The sequence below is a fragment of the Mus caroli genome, chromosome 12 (assembly GCF_900094665.2).
Source record: "Mus caroli chromosome 12, CAROLI_EIJ_v1.1, whole genome shotgun sequence".
Classification (NCBI taxonomy): domain Eukaryota; kingdom Metazoa; phylum Chordata; class Mammalia; order Rodentia; family Muridae; genus Mus; species Mus caroli.
In genome coordinates, this window is record NC_034581.1 from 77,250,331 (window position 1) to 77,263,765 (window position 13,435).

Consider the following 13,435-nt stretch of genomic DNA (forward strand, 5'->3'; position numbering starts at 1 on the left):
GGAATTCTGTAAGTGGGAGAAATGGTCAGGATGCCCCTTTTCACTTCCCAGTTCCAAGCATCCTCTCGGAGAAGATCCAGAAGAGTCCTGGCAGCAGAAGCACGCAGCAGTTGCTATTGAGCAGAGAAGCTCCCGGCTGCTCAGCTCACTCCCCTGTTTTATCCAGAGAGAAAGTTCCAGCCCATGGGATGGTGTTTTACATACTGAGAGTGGCTCTTCACCCCTCAATTAAACATCTCGGGAACTATCTTCATAGTCACACCCAGAGGCAACCTTCCTAATGCTGTGAGCCTTTAATATAGTTCCTTGTGTTGTTGGGACCCCCAATCATAAAATCATTTAGTTGCTACTTCATAACTGTAATTTTGCTACTGTTATGAACCATAATGTGGTATGCAGGATAGTTGCTGTGTGACCTCTATAAAAGAGCCATTTGATCCTCAAAGGGATTGCAACCCACAGACTGAAAACCACTGTCTCAGGTGATTCTAAAATCCAATCAGGATATCAGTGAGGATTAACCTTCACAGGGCCCATTTTCTCATTTGGTAATTGTCAACTAAAGGTGAGTTGGTATCTATACCAAACCAGGATTTAAGTTTTATATATATATACATATATATACATACATATACATATATATATATGTATATATATATATACATATATATATATATAAACTGTGAGGTCCTTCAGGACTCACTGGTAGCTGACATCATCTCAGAGGCCACTCTTGATTCCCCAGGTCTGGGTTGGATTCCCCCTAAAACACCAAAGATTCATAGATCATAGAGTAAATATATATTTTCTATTTTCTCATATTTTTCATTGAAGTATCCCAGTCCCCAGCTCCATAGGAGTTAGATGCATATTCAAGTGAATTGACAGACGAAATAAGGCCAATAGACCAAGTGACCTCCGAGATTCATGTTAATTGTAATATTCCACTGCTCTGTTATCTCTAGTTAAATATGCATAACCATTGAGCTCTTTCTTATTGGTGTACGACAGGGTATTGATCTCTACATAAACCTGAGTATGGTGCCTTGCTTTGTCTCATTTCCCTCTTTTAGTTCACAGTACTGGAGAACATAGGCAGACAGGACCGTGTAGATGAGTCCCTATAGCCTGCAAACAAATCAACAGGCTCAGGGAAGATGAGTGACTCTGACAGTTGTGACTCAGAGCTGGGCCTGAGCTTCTCTTGTGAAGCATCCCCTACCTTCTTCTCTAGCATCAAAGAGCTTGTGATCAATGCAGCGAGGAAGAAGCATATTCACAGGGACTGAGAGCACTGAGCAGTGAAAATTACAGATGCTGCAGAGGTCTGGGGAGATCCAAAGTCACTGCAGAAGTCTAAGGAGGATTAAGAAATCCAGTGTTTATAGTGGTGGCTCCCAAGCTGGCGTTCTGTGGTATACCCTTGGAGTCCTGTGTCGCCTTTGAAAACAGGTATTGACGTGTACTGCCACACCTGCTGCTCAGTGCTAGACTTTCTGTTTGAGTGTGTGAGAGAATGGGACAGGGTCCTAGCCAATGAAGGAGAGAAAGAGAGGGAACTGATTTGTAAGTGAGTGTGCATGGTAAGTGAAGAGCCAGTGAAGACAGAATAGGATGCTGGCCTGTCATCGGAGACAGTGACCATTGTGGTTTTCCATTGCAAAGTATTGTCATCCATTTTATTACTTCAGTAAAGGTATATGTGTGGATTGTACACACACACACACATACACACACATGCACGAAATAAAGTGTGTAAGAGAGTGTGGTGTGTAAACACCACTGTGATTGGCCTGCCTAATTTAAGACAATGCTGGAAGTCTAGGATTTGTGAAAAGATGGCTTAAAAGGATCCCGTGCACTATTCAGAGTTGTAAACACTGACTCCTGTAGCCTGTGGATCACAGTTACTCTTCAAGCTGCTGGCATAAGGGAGGACTCATGTGTGAGTTCTTGTGAGTCACTTAGGAGACACTCAGTGTGGGAGCCTTCCTATGTGTTCCCCACAGTAGGTGTCTGTTCCCACAGGCCATTCTGAAACCTGAAAAGGAGTTCCATTGTTTGGCTGACTGGAGGACTAAATCTTTGGTAAGATATTACGAGGCATAGGCCTGAGCCTGGGGAGGGATGGTGTTTCCATTACTCATGATTGGTATAAGCTAGAGGTCAGCAAACTGGCCAACGGTCCAAATTTGACTCATTCTATTCTCTCGTAAATAAACGTATTGGATAGCCATTTGTGTAGAAGGTGCTTCTCCCACATGGTGGAGCAGTGGTTAGACTGAGCTCTCTACCACCTGGATGGGTCCTGTTGCACAATCTAAATGTGACAGTCTCTGCACTGTTTGGGGGTTACATGCATTTAATTTGTTTGATTCTCTAAAGCGACTTAATTAGCCTGTCCTGTTTGAGTAATTGAAAAATTCTTCTTGGCTGTTGCTTTGTGGAAGATGCATTGATTTCTCTAATAAGGGAATTCAGTCTGTTCTAAACATCAGTCACTACTTCTTAAAATAGTTGGGAGATGGAGACTGGCAAGCTGTTCTGTTCAGGCTGCCCACCTGCCAGATCTGGCTTTAGGCTGGACCACAGCTTGGATGCTTGTGTTTTCATCCATAGCCCCTCCTGTCCTTCCGTTCATTCATTTGTTGTTTTCTATCTTTTCACTTTCCTATCTCATAGCCACATCAATCAAGGCTCTGAATGCTCAGCCTCATGTCCATCTAAAGTGACTTGAAATAAACCTATGAAAGGCTTAAAAGCTAATATCCACATAGAGAAAACATGGAACATTTGTCTTTAGGGCTCTGTGTTATCTCACACACTTGATGATTATTTCTAAATATTTGCACTTGCTCGCCAATTTCGTAATTTCATTTTTTCTTTTATAAAAAAGATTCATTTGTTTATTTTATGTAAGTACACTGTAGCTGTCTTCAGAAACCCCAGACGAGGGCATCAGATCTTATTACAGATGGTTGTGAGCCACCATGTGGTTGTGGGGATTTGAACTCAGGACCTCTGGAAGAGCAGTCAGTGCTCTTAACCACTGAGCCATCTCTCCAGCCCAATTTCATAATTTCATTTTTTCTTAGCAGCTGAATAATAATATTCCATTGTGTAAATGAACCAAATTTTCATTATCTATCCATTAGTTGGTGGACATCTAACGTGTTTCCAATTCCTGGCTATGGTGAACAGAGCTACAATGAACACGAGCAAGCAAGCACCTGTGTGATAAGATGTAGAGGCCTTTGTGTGTGCCCAAGAGTAGTAAAGCTAGATTTTGAGGTAGATTGATTTTCATATATATATATATATATATATATATATATATATACACATATATGTATATAATATACATACATATGTATATATATACATATATATACATATTTATATATATATTTATATATATATACACATATATATATTTGTGTGTGTGAAACCTCCACACTGATTTCAAAAGTTTTCCTATTTGCCATTTGCTTTCTGTAGTTCTGCACTCCATTTTTAATTGGGCTGTTTGTTTTCTTGATGTTCGATTCTTTCTATTTGCTTGTTTGTATTAGTTCCATTTATATTCTAAATTCTAACCCCCTATATAATTGGTATAGTGGATAAAGATTTTTTCCCATTCTGTAGGTTGCTAGTTGGCTCAAATGATGGTGTTTTTAGCTATATAGAAGGTTTTCTTTTTCTTTTCTTTTAGTTTCATAAGGTTCCATTTATTAAGTGTTGGTCTGAATGTCTGTGAATGTCTGTGCTATTGGTGTCCTGATAAAAATGTCTAATTTAAATAACCACAGAAGTTGGTTAGTTAGTTAGTAAGGTGCCAGGGCAGAAGAGGCACACTCTCAAAGAAAAGGAAATAGAATATAGTATTATGAATACATGAAAGGGGAAATGAGAATACAGTGATTAAATGGTAAAACTGAATGGGAAGGAAGGGTAAAAGATGGAACATGGGAGAGAAAAGCCATATGGAAACCTACTAGTATAGAAGCTTTCCAAACTGTATTCATCTATGACAGGAGTTTAAATGGAGTGACCATGTATTGGGGAGGCAATGCCCCAATTAGATAATCTATGCCACCAAATAGAGCATCCAGTGCCAAGAATGAATTACATTTTATTGAATCATTGTTCAAAGGGGTCCCATAGACAACTCCAAACATCACAGGATATTTCCAAGGCTATTGGTTACCTCAACAACCTTATGGTAAGGCTCTATTGCTGAAGCTACTTCATGCACTTACTTACATCATCAAATATGGAGAAACTGAGTCACAAATTTCACTCTTACTGACTAGGATTCATAGTGTTGGAAGCTATTCTTTCTGATTACTGGAGGAAAAAAAAAACTGTCAGTATCACCCAACTCCAAGTTCTGTGATCTACAACAGTGACCTGCCTACAAGATATACTGTTGCAGCAGCAGCACAGATGTTATGGAAGTAACCAGCCACTTTCTGATGGAATTTCAGGTCCAGTACATGAGATGGGGCCCACACCTGACTCTACTAAAGTGGCCAAGAAAGTGAGAATAGATAAGCCATGAGCCTTAACCTACTACTATCATTCAGTAAAAAAGAAACATAGCAGTAAAATAATTCCTAATGACATGTTGCTATACTCATAGATCAGTGCATTGTTCAACCCTCATTAGAGAAGTCGATCTTCTTGCAGTAGATGATAATTAACACAAGAGAGCATCAATTGAACAATGTGCAGACGATGAGGGGCTTCAGAGTACACCCTGAATGGGATGCCTTTATCAAACCCCTTCCTGATCTATGTGGAAGAGGAAGCAGAAAGACTCTAAGAGTTAGAAGTAATAATGACGATAAGGGAAAGGGTCTTCCATACAGAAGAGAACTAATACACAAATGAAGTCACAGAGACTCTGGCAATGTACCCAAGACCATCCTAAGTTCAGAACAGACAAGATCTCAGCACTGAGAAGGAGAGGTGGAGATAAAATTTCATCCTCAACCAAAAAGCTATTTGAAACTGATGCCTGCTGTGAAAAGGAAAATCAGTTTTCTCTAATGGGGTGTCAATCATACTTATCTAGAGATTGAGTCTCCAGTGGGGTATCAGCCATCCTCCTGAGCAGCCCCCAGGGCCAGGAGTGGTTGGCCAATTCAAAACAGACTCTAAGACTTTTGTGGGGACATTTTATTTCATTTTGATTTGGTATTTTGTCTTAGTGATTTTATATTTGTTTTGATTTTCACATTTTATTTTGTTGTTTTGTTTTGTTTTTAATAGAGGGAGAGAGAGAAAAACGTAAAGTTGGGTGGGTAGAGAGATGGGGACAATCTGGGAGAAGCTGGGGGAGGGAAATAATAGAATCAAAATATATCATAAAAGTTTAATAGAAAGAATAAAGAAGTAGAGTTAATATGTTCATTTCTTATTCCTTCCATGTTTATTCACAATGGCTGCTAAGACCCCAGCTGTGGAGTAAGAATAGAAAGAGGTGGACAGTCCAGTGACCTGATCCTGAGCTACTATAGAAATCAGTCTACACGTCTAAAGCCCCAAATCTTCAGTGATCCAGGATTTTAGCAAATATATCTTTAGTACACAACTCACCTACAAAACCACATAAAACTAGTCAAGGCTTGAACAGAGCACCAAGGCTGTTTGGAGTAGTAACTTGGAGAGGGCCTTCTACTTAGCCAAGAGAGTGGGCAGGGGGGCGGTGTAAGGCAGGATGTGATGCAAAAGCAGTAGCTAAAAGGAGATGTTCACTGTCGAGTGGGCCCTGCCAACACATAAACAAACAAAAACCGGTGTTGAGACTATCCAAAAGGTTGATTTATACCAGAGCCAACATTGCTAACATTTAGCTAACATTGCTTGCCCTCAGCAGATCCAGTGATCAACTTGTGCATTCTTAGAAAAACACATATAGGATTTCTATCATTTGAGTGTATAATTCAGTGGCTTTAGACATACAGTGTTCTTCAGCTAGTATCACCATTTTTTTATCTGCCTAAATAAAAACAGAAAGTTACTGTGTTTAACTAACCTAAGCTTATAAATGATATGCCACCATTCTGCTATGTCTGTTTCCTTGGAAGCAAGTCACCAAGTCTAGTGCACATGAATGGGCAAGGGATTGATTATGCAGGGCAAGGACACCAGAAGTTTGGCATCCTTAGAGGTTATGCTAGAAGCTACCTATAACAAACACTATGAAAATCACATAGCCTAGAGTAAAGGCATCTTACATAGTCTCTCTAAACCTCAGGTTTAATCTGGGCAAAGGATGGAATGTCTTAATCTGTTTGGGCTGCTGTAAGGAAATCATCACAATTCCAGTGGCTTATAACCAACTTGCTTTTATTTCTCAAAGTCCCAAAGCTGGGAGGTTCTGAGTCTGTGTCTGGTGAGGACTTTTCCCTTACAGACAGCTCCTTGCTGTGTCTTTGTATGTTTGGAGAGGTAAGGGTCTCTCTCTCTCTCTCTCTCTCTCTCTCTCTCTCTCTCTCTCTCTCTCTCACCTTCTTTTAAGTATATTAATCCTATTGCAGAACACAGCGTCCCCATAATCTAATCACCTGCACAAGACTCCACCTTAGATTCCCATCCTGCTAAGCAGTCTCACCCCTGATAACATGAGTAGGAGGACAGACATGGGCAGCATTGTAGAGATCTAAGTATGATCCCTAAATCTGTGTATGTATTCTTCTTAGAGGATCAGGACAACCCTCTAAGGAAAGGGAAGTCTACCCTGGGTGTATTTGGTCCACATGCCCTCCTTGAACCATTTCTAAGGGTGGATCCATCCTGTCTCACTTGCTCACATTTGCCACCAAGATGCTATTCTTGTTTGCTCTGTGATTTATTCTTTCTTCTGTGCAAATTCCCACCGCCCTCTTTCCTGCTGAGCTGTCCTGTGCAGTGAATAAAAAGCAGCTCCCTGGAGCTCCTTCATGGGGTTATGTATGAGCAAGAGGGGTGCTTTAACAGCTGTTCTTTAAAATTCCCCAAATCAGCCATATATGTTCCCATTCTTATTCTGCCTCATACATCAGCTCTCAACTAGGCAAGGCTTCATTCCAAACACCAGCTCATGGGTCTACTTCTGAGTCACTGTATAGTCTATTTGTATCTCTGTATTTATTTCCTGAAACCCTAGAGGATGCTACTAATTCTGATCCTTAATTAATCAGCTGAAAATTACTCCACATGACTGTACCTTTTAGCCAAAGATGTGAATTGATCCTCTGTAATTTAAAAGTTTCCAGTTGAACGTTTTAGGAAGACTATTAAAATATATTTGGAATTTTAATAAAGTTTACAGGATAATGCTCAACAAACCAAAAATAGCAAACGAATAGTATTTTCCTAAGTTCGCCCATGGAAATTCAATGTCATGTGCCTACCCACTGGTCAAAATTAAACTGCCAATCTCTGGGGTTAGTAACAATGTGGTAAAGCAGGTATAGACTGCTCAATGCTAGACTAGAAACTAGACTTGACTCTCTGGAGGCATGTGGACAGTATCTATCATAGTTTTAAAAATATACTCTCCAATCCAGTGGTTCTATACGTAGCAATTAATATTAAATTATCCTTCCACAAAAGTTTATAATCCTATGTATGTTTGTCTTTATCACAGTGCCAATTTAATAAAGAACTGGAAACAAAGATTATCATGGGAGCTCTCTCCTTGGGGAAGCATAGACAAATGTCTACCCCATCCCAAAGGCACCAATGGCAAACCAAGGAATGATGCCACCAAAGCCCTACTTGGGAAACCAATGAGCTTATTGTGATAATTTACGGAACATAGGTGAGGCATTGCTTAAGGAATGTGACTGACCCCAGAGTGGCCATACAGAAAGGTCTCACCCTGGCACCGATGATGACTTCTCTGTGTAGACCGAGTCATGTTCCATGCTCTGGAGCATCTCTTGAGTTAGGGAAGAATTACATATAACTAGCCAGAGGGTTCAGTGGAGAGTGTCTGGAAACTCAGATGAGGGTCCAATCGCCTTCCCCACCCACTCCTTTAAAAAAAAATTGGGTATTTTCTTTATTTACATTTCAAATGTTATCCCTTTTCCCAGTTTCCTTCTCTCCCAGAAACACCCTATCCCATTCTCCCTCCCCCTGCTTCTATGAGGGTGTTCCTCTACCCAGTCACCCACTCCCACCTACTCAACTCTCGATTCCCCTACATTGGGGCATCTATCAAGCTTTCAGAGGACGAAGGACCTCTCCTTCCATTGATGCTAGACAAGGCCATCCTCTGCTACATATGCAGCTGGAGCCATGTGTATTCCTTTGTTGATGGCTTAGTCCCTGGGAGTTCTGGCGGCCTCGGGGGAGGGAGGATCTTGTTGGTTGGTATTGTTGTTCCTCCTATGGGGTTGCAAATCCCTTCAATTCCTTCAGTCCCTTCTCTGACTCCTCTATTAGGGACCCCACTCTCAGTCCAATAATTGGCTGCTAACATCCTCCTCTGTATTTGTAAGGCTCTGGCAGGGTCTCTCAGGAGACAGCCATATCAGGCTCCTTTCAGCATGCACTTCTTGGCATCCACCATAATGTCTGGGTTTGGTAACTGTATATTGGATGAATCCCCAGGTGGGACAGTCTCTGGATGGCCTTTCCTTCAGTTTCTGCTCTACACTCTATCTCCATATTTGCTCCTCTGAGTATTTGTTCTCCTAAGAAGGACCGAAGCACCCACACTTTGGTCTTCCTTCTTATTGAGCTTCATGTGGCTTGTGAATTGTATCCTGGTTATTTGGAGCTTTTGGGCTAATATCCACTTACCAGTAAGAGCATACCATGTGTGTTCTTTTGTGATTGGGTTACTTCACTCAGGATGATGTTTTCTAGTTCCATCTATTTGCCTAAGAATTTCATGAATCCATCATTTTTAATAGCTGAGTAGTATTCTATTGTGTAAATGTACCACATTTTCTGTATCCATTCCTCTGTTGAAGGACATCTGGGTTCTTTCCAGCTCCTGGATATTATAAGTAAAGCTGCTATGAACATAGTGTAGCATGTGTCCTTATACATGTTGGAGCATCTTCTGGGTATATGCCCAAAAGTGGTATAGCTGTGTCCTCAGGTAATACTATGTCCAATTTTCTGAGGAACCACCAAACTGATTTCCAGAGGGGTTGTTCCAGCTTGCATTCCCACCAGCAGTGGAGGAATATTCCACTTTCTCCACATCCTCGCCAGCATCTGATGTCACGAGTTTTTTTATTTTAGCCATTCTGAGTGAGGTAGAATCTCAGGGTTGTTTTGATTTGTATCACCCACTCCTTAAGGAAGGCACATTTGAGAGTCTCTTGCAAGTAGCCACATCTGCTTTAATGAAGACGATTCTTGTGAGACTTACAGGATAGTGTTCAAACAAATATTCATTCACACCAATCCAGATGAACCAGTTATGGTGTGTCTTTATCCAGGAGTAACATGCAACACTTAAAACAATGAGGCAGTTCTTTATGAATGTACATGAAAGACAGATATAACATTTTGTTAGTTGAAAGAAGTAAGTCCTAAAGAAGTTAATTTAGAATGTACATATATGCACATATATAATCATATATACATATGTGGTTTTATATGATGTTATATCTGAATTTAGGTATAAAATCCATATGTGTACACCAACATACATATTTTAGGACAGGTACACACTAGTCCATTAGTAGGGGATTGTTCTTTCTGTTGAACAAAGAATAGACTTTTCTAGAATGTGGCAGGACTGCTTTCTGTTTTACTGCATGTACTTTAAATTTCTTTTTTATATTTATGTACTTTATTAACATTGTTGCTTTTGTAACTCTTATAAAACAATTTAAAATTGCCTCATGGATTTATTAGAGAACTAGTATGTGTTTATTTTTAAGGAAAGCAAGGAAAAGAAAAAAATTCTGTAATAAACTCTCTTCCAAAATACAATTACCATAGTCTTTCTATCTCTATCTACATATGCATTTGTAAATTTGAATTCTTCCATTATAGGTTATTTAATAAAAGGCTTCTTTTATTTTAACCAGTGTGATTATTTCCTAAAAAGCTAGACTATGAACAAATGTATGTGTCATTAGATATTTATTCATTATATTCTGGGTGGCTATATAATTTTGAAGCACAGCTTGCTGGAAACTAGGAATTAAAACCAAAGATTTCCCCCTGACAAAGTCTGGCATTGTGTGAGGCCTAGTGTAAAGTTCTATTAGGTGAACCCTGATCGCATCTGCCCCTAAGATTGCTGAGAATGTGAATGGACACATTTAAATGGCTCAGAGGAGCCTGGTTAAAGTCAAGGCTCTACAGTTGCTGTCTCTGAAGTGGGCTGGTTTTCACTCAGTCTATCTGGCTTTGTTGAGATTGGTTCCATTCACAGCTCCAGGTGGTTGCTAAGGTCATTGGCCAATATCCCCCCAGAATCAATCATTGGTTCAGGAGAAGGAACCAAATTTGAAGGAGTCACTGAAGACTTCAAGTTCTGCGGGAAAGAAAATTTTACTCTTAGCTTGAACATAATGTAGATTCAGCTCACTTCTGTCCCATGCAGGAGATCTGATCTGAACAATTTAAAATTGCCTCATGGATTTATTAGAGAACTAGTATGTGTTTATTTTTAAGCAAAACAAAGAAAAGAAAAAAAATCTGTAATAAACTCTCTTTCAAAAATCAATTACCATAGTCTTTCTATCTCTATCTACATATCTCTATCTACATATCTCTATCTACATATCTCTATCTACATATCTCTATCTACATATCTCTATCTACATATCTCTATCTACATATNTATCTACATATCTCTATCTACATATCTCTATCTACATATCTCTATCTACATATCTCTATCTACATATCTCTATCTACATATCTCTATCTACATATGCATTTGTAAAACTCTAGGAGCACAGAACTAACAGAAATAAACATGGTAGAGAGGGGAAAGAGTGAGGGTGCCATGTCCTGGTCATACCTCTTATGAACCCACTCTTGACCCACTCTTATGAACCCACCTTTGACACCTTAGCTACTTTTATCTAAAATACTCCTTTTGGATTATATCACTTAAAATAGGGTTATCATCCTTGCAAGCCAGATTTCCAAGAGATATATCTTATGTCTAACTGCGATGATGCTTTTGCATCATCATGGTCTTTTATTGGTCTACCTCCCCACTGGACCTTACGCTCTGTGAGGACAGGACCTGGGTAATATTCACCTTTGTGTCTCCAGTTCCTAGTAGTACATTAGGTGCTGCGTATCTACTACGTGAACAAAATGCCTATATTGTCAGCATGAGTTATCCAATGGTTCTGGCTAAGCCAGAGCTAAAACCTACTGATACAATCTGGAAGACAAAGCAGGGGTGGGAAAGGAATTAACATTATGGGGTACCTTCCCAAAGCTAGGTAATTGTGTTATGTTATGTCACTTAAGCAGAAATCCAATTCCTCCTTGTCCCGCTGTTCACTAACAGAGCTTCCATGGGAAACATGGAGCAAGGACAAGATACCAGTGAAGAAGAGTGACCTGAAGGCATTGTTGCTTATAAATTCTTACTACTGAAATATGTGAGTTCATTAAAATGTGATGTTTTCATACTCATATATTTATATTGAAGGTTCCCTTAAAATTCTATAAATTGATGTATTGGTCTGAGTTGAGTGATACAGTCATGTATAGGCAGGCCAGCATAAGGCCACTGACAACCCCTCCACCTCTCCACACTGCCAGCGAATCCTCCACACAAGCCCTGCTTTGTTTGGGGGATAGATGGCCAGGAGAGAAGCATTGAATGGCCTGTGTCACAGAGGGTTCTCTCTGCCTTTTCCCTAACCCACGGTGCTCAGAAGCCATGCACTAGCAAGGGGCACCAAGTCAGGATGCCAATCTCAATCCATGGGCAAGTCATATTTAGGCTAGCTTTTTGAGGCAGAAAAATGAAAACTGCCCTTCTTATGCAATTACTTACTGTAACACAGCAGGTAGAAGTGTGCTTTCTCTTTGGTGTATATAAAAGCTTGTCCCAGGCCTCTATCGTAACATCTGTGGATCCTCAAATCTCTTAAATAAAATGTCACAGTATTTGCATCAAACCCATGCACATACTCCAATAATGCCTTAAATACTCTTTGCATTACTTATAATAGCTAACAAAATCTAAATGCTGTGTCCGTGGATATAAAACCATACAGTATTGTTTAGAAAACAGTGGTCATTAAAAAGTCTATTCGTATTTTGTTCTGTTACAGTTTTTTTTCAATATTTTCAAACCAACTGTGATGGTTTGTATATTCTTGGACCAGAGAGTGGGCATCATTTAGAGGTGTGGCCTTGTTGGAATAGGCGTGACCTGGTTGGAGTAGGTGTGTCACTGTGGGTATGGGCATAAGATCCTCACCCTAGTTGCCTGGAAGTCAGTCTTCCACTAGCAGCCTTTGGATAAAGACATAGAACTCTCAGCTCTGCCTGTGCCATGCCTGCCTGGATGTAGCCATGCTCTCACCTTGATGATAATGGGCTGAACCTCTGAGACTGTAAGCCAGCCTCAATTAAATGTTCTTTTTTTTTTTTTTTTTTTTTTTATAAAACTTGCCTTGGTCATGGTGTCTGTTCACAGCAAGTAAAATCCTAACTAAGACACCAACTAAACATGGCCAATAAATCCATGAGAGGTGAATCGAGCTTATTTGGAGAGGGGCATGGTGGGGTTTAACAAATTTTACCCTAAAATAGACCATTGTCAAAGCAGAGCCAATACATTCCCCAGGGATGAAAGCCCCAAGCCCTAGATCTTGGGGTGCCTGAGAAAAGTCAGGGTTACAAAGACCAGTGACCTCACTTATCTCAGTTACAGACCCTTCCCTTGCACTTATTTTGAGGGCTCAGCAAGAGGATTTCTGAAGCATGAATTCCTAGGTAATGCCTTGAGGATATATAGCATGGCTAATGAAGCTAAAGACTCATGGTTCGCTGTGGAGCCTTTTACTTCCAATGATAACTGAACCTAATCAAAGATACTCCAGCCCAGCTGAGCTCTCGGAATTGCCTGTTAGCCACCAGCAGCTTCATGAGAGAGGAGGGTAATGGGACAATTGGAGGCAGATTATGTTTGATTTGTGAAGCCCGGCAGCAATGCGTTTGTCAGTGGGAGTTGTGGATAGATGTCGCAGGTAGCTGGATACATTTGGGATTTCTCGAAATTTGGCAAGCGTGTTGCATCTGGAAACTGTCCAATAAAACTTAAGAGACTAAGTAAATGATTACAGTTCCATGTACCTGTTTTCTGTGGCATCTCCCCCATCTAAGCTCAATCAAAATTGGTTTCCTGGTCCTCTGGTTACCACTCTCCTTCTCGTTCTCCTTCTCCTTCTCCTCCTCCTTCTCCTCCTCCTCCTCCTCCTCCTCCTCCTCCTCC

General features: G+C 40.3%; 1 protein-coding gene across 8 annotated transcripts in view; it reads left to right on the forward strand.

The window, feature by feature from the left end:
• Rgs6 (regulator of G protein signaling 6) overlaps nucleotides 1-13,435 on the forward strand; it is a 516,963-nt gene that overhangs the window by 226,248 nt on the left and 277,280 nt on the right. The gene's annotated exons all lie outside the window — the stretch shown is intronic.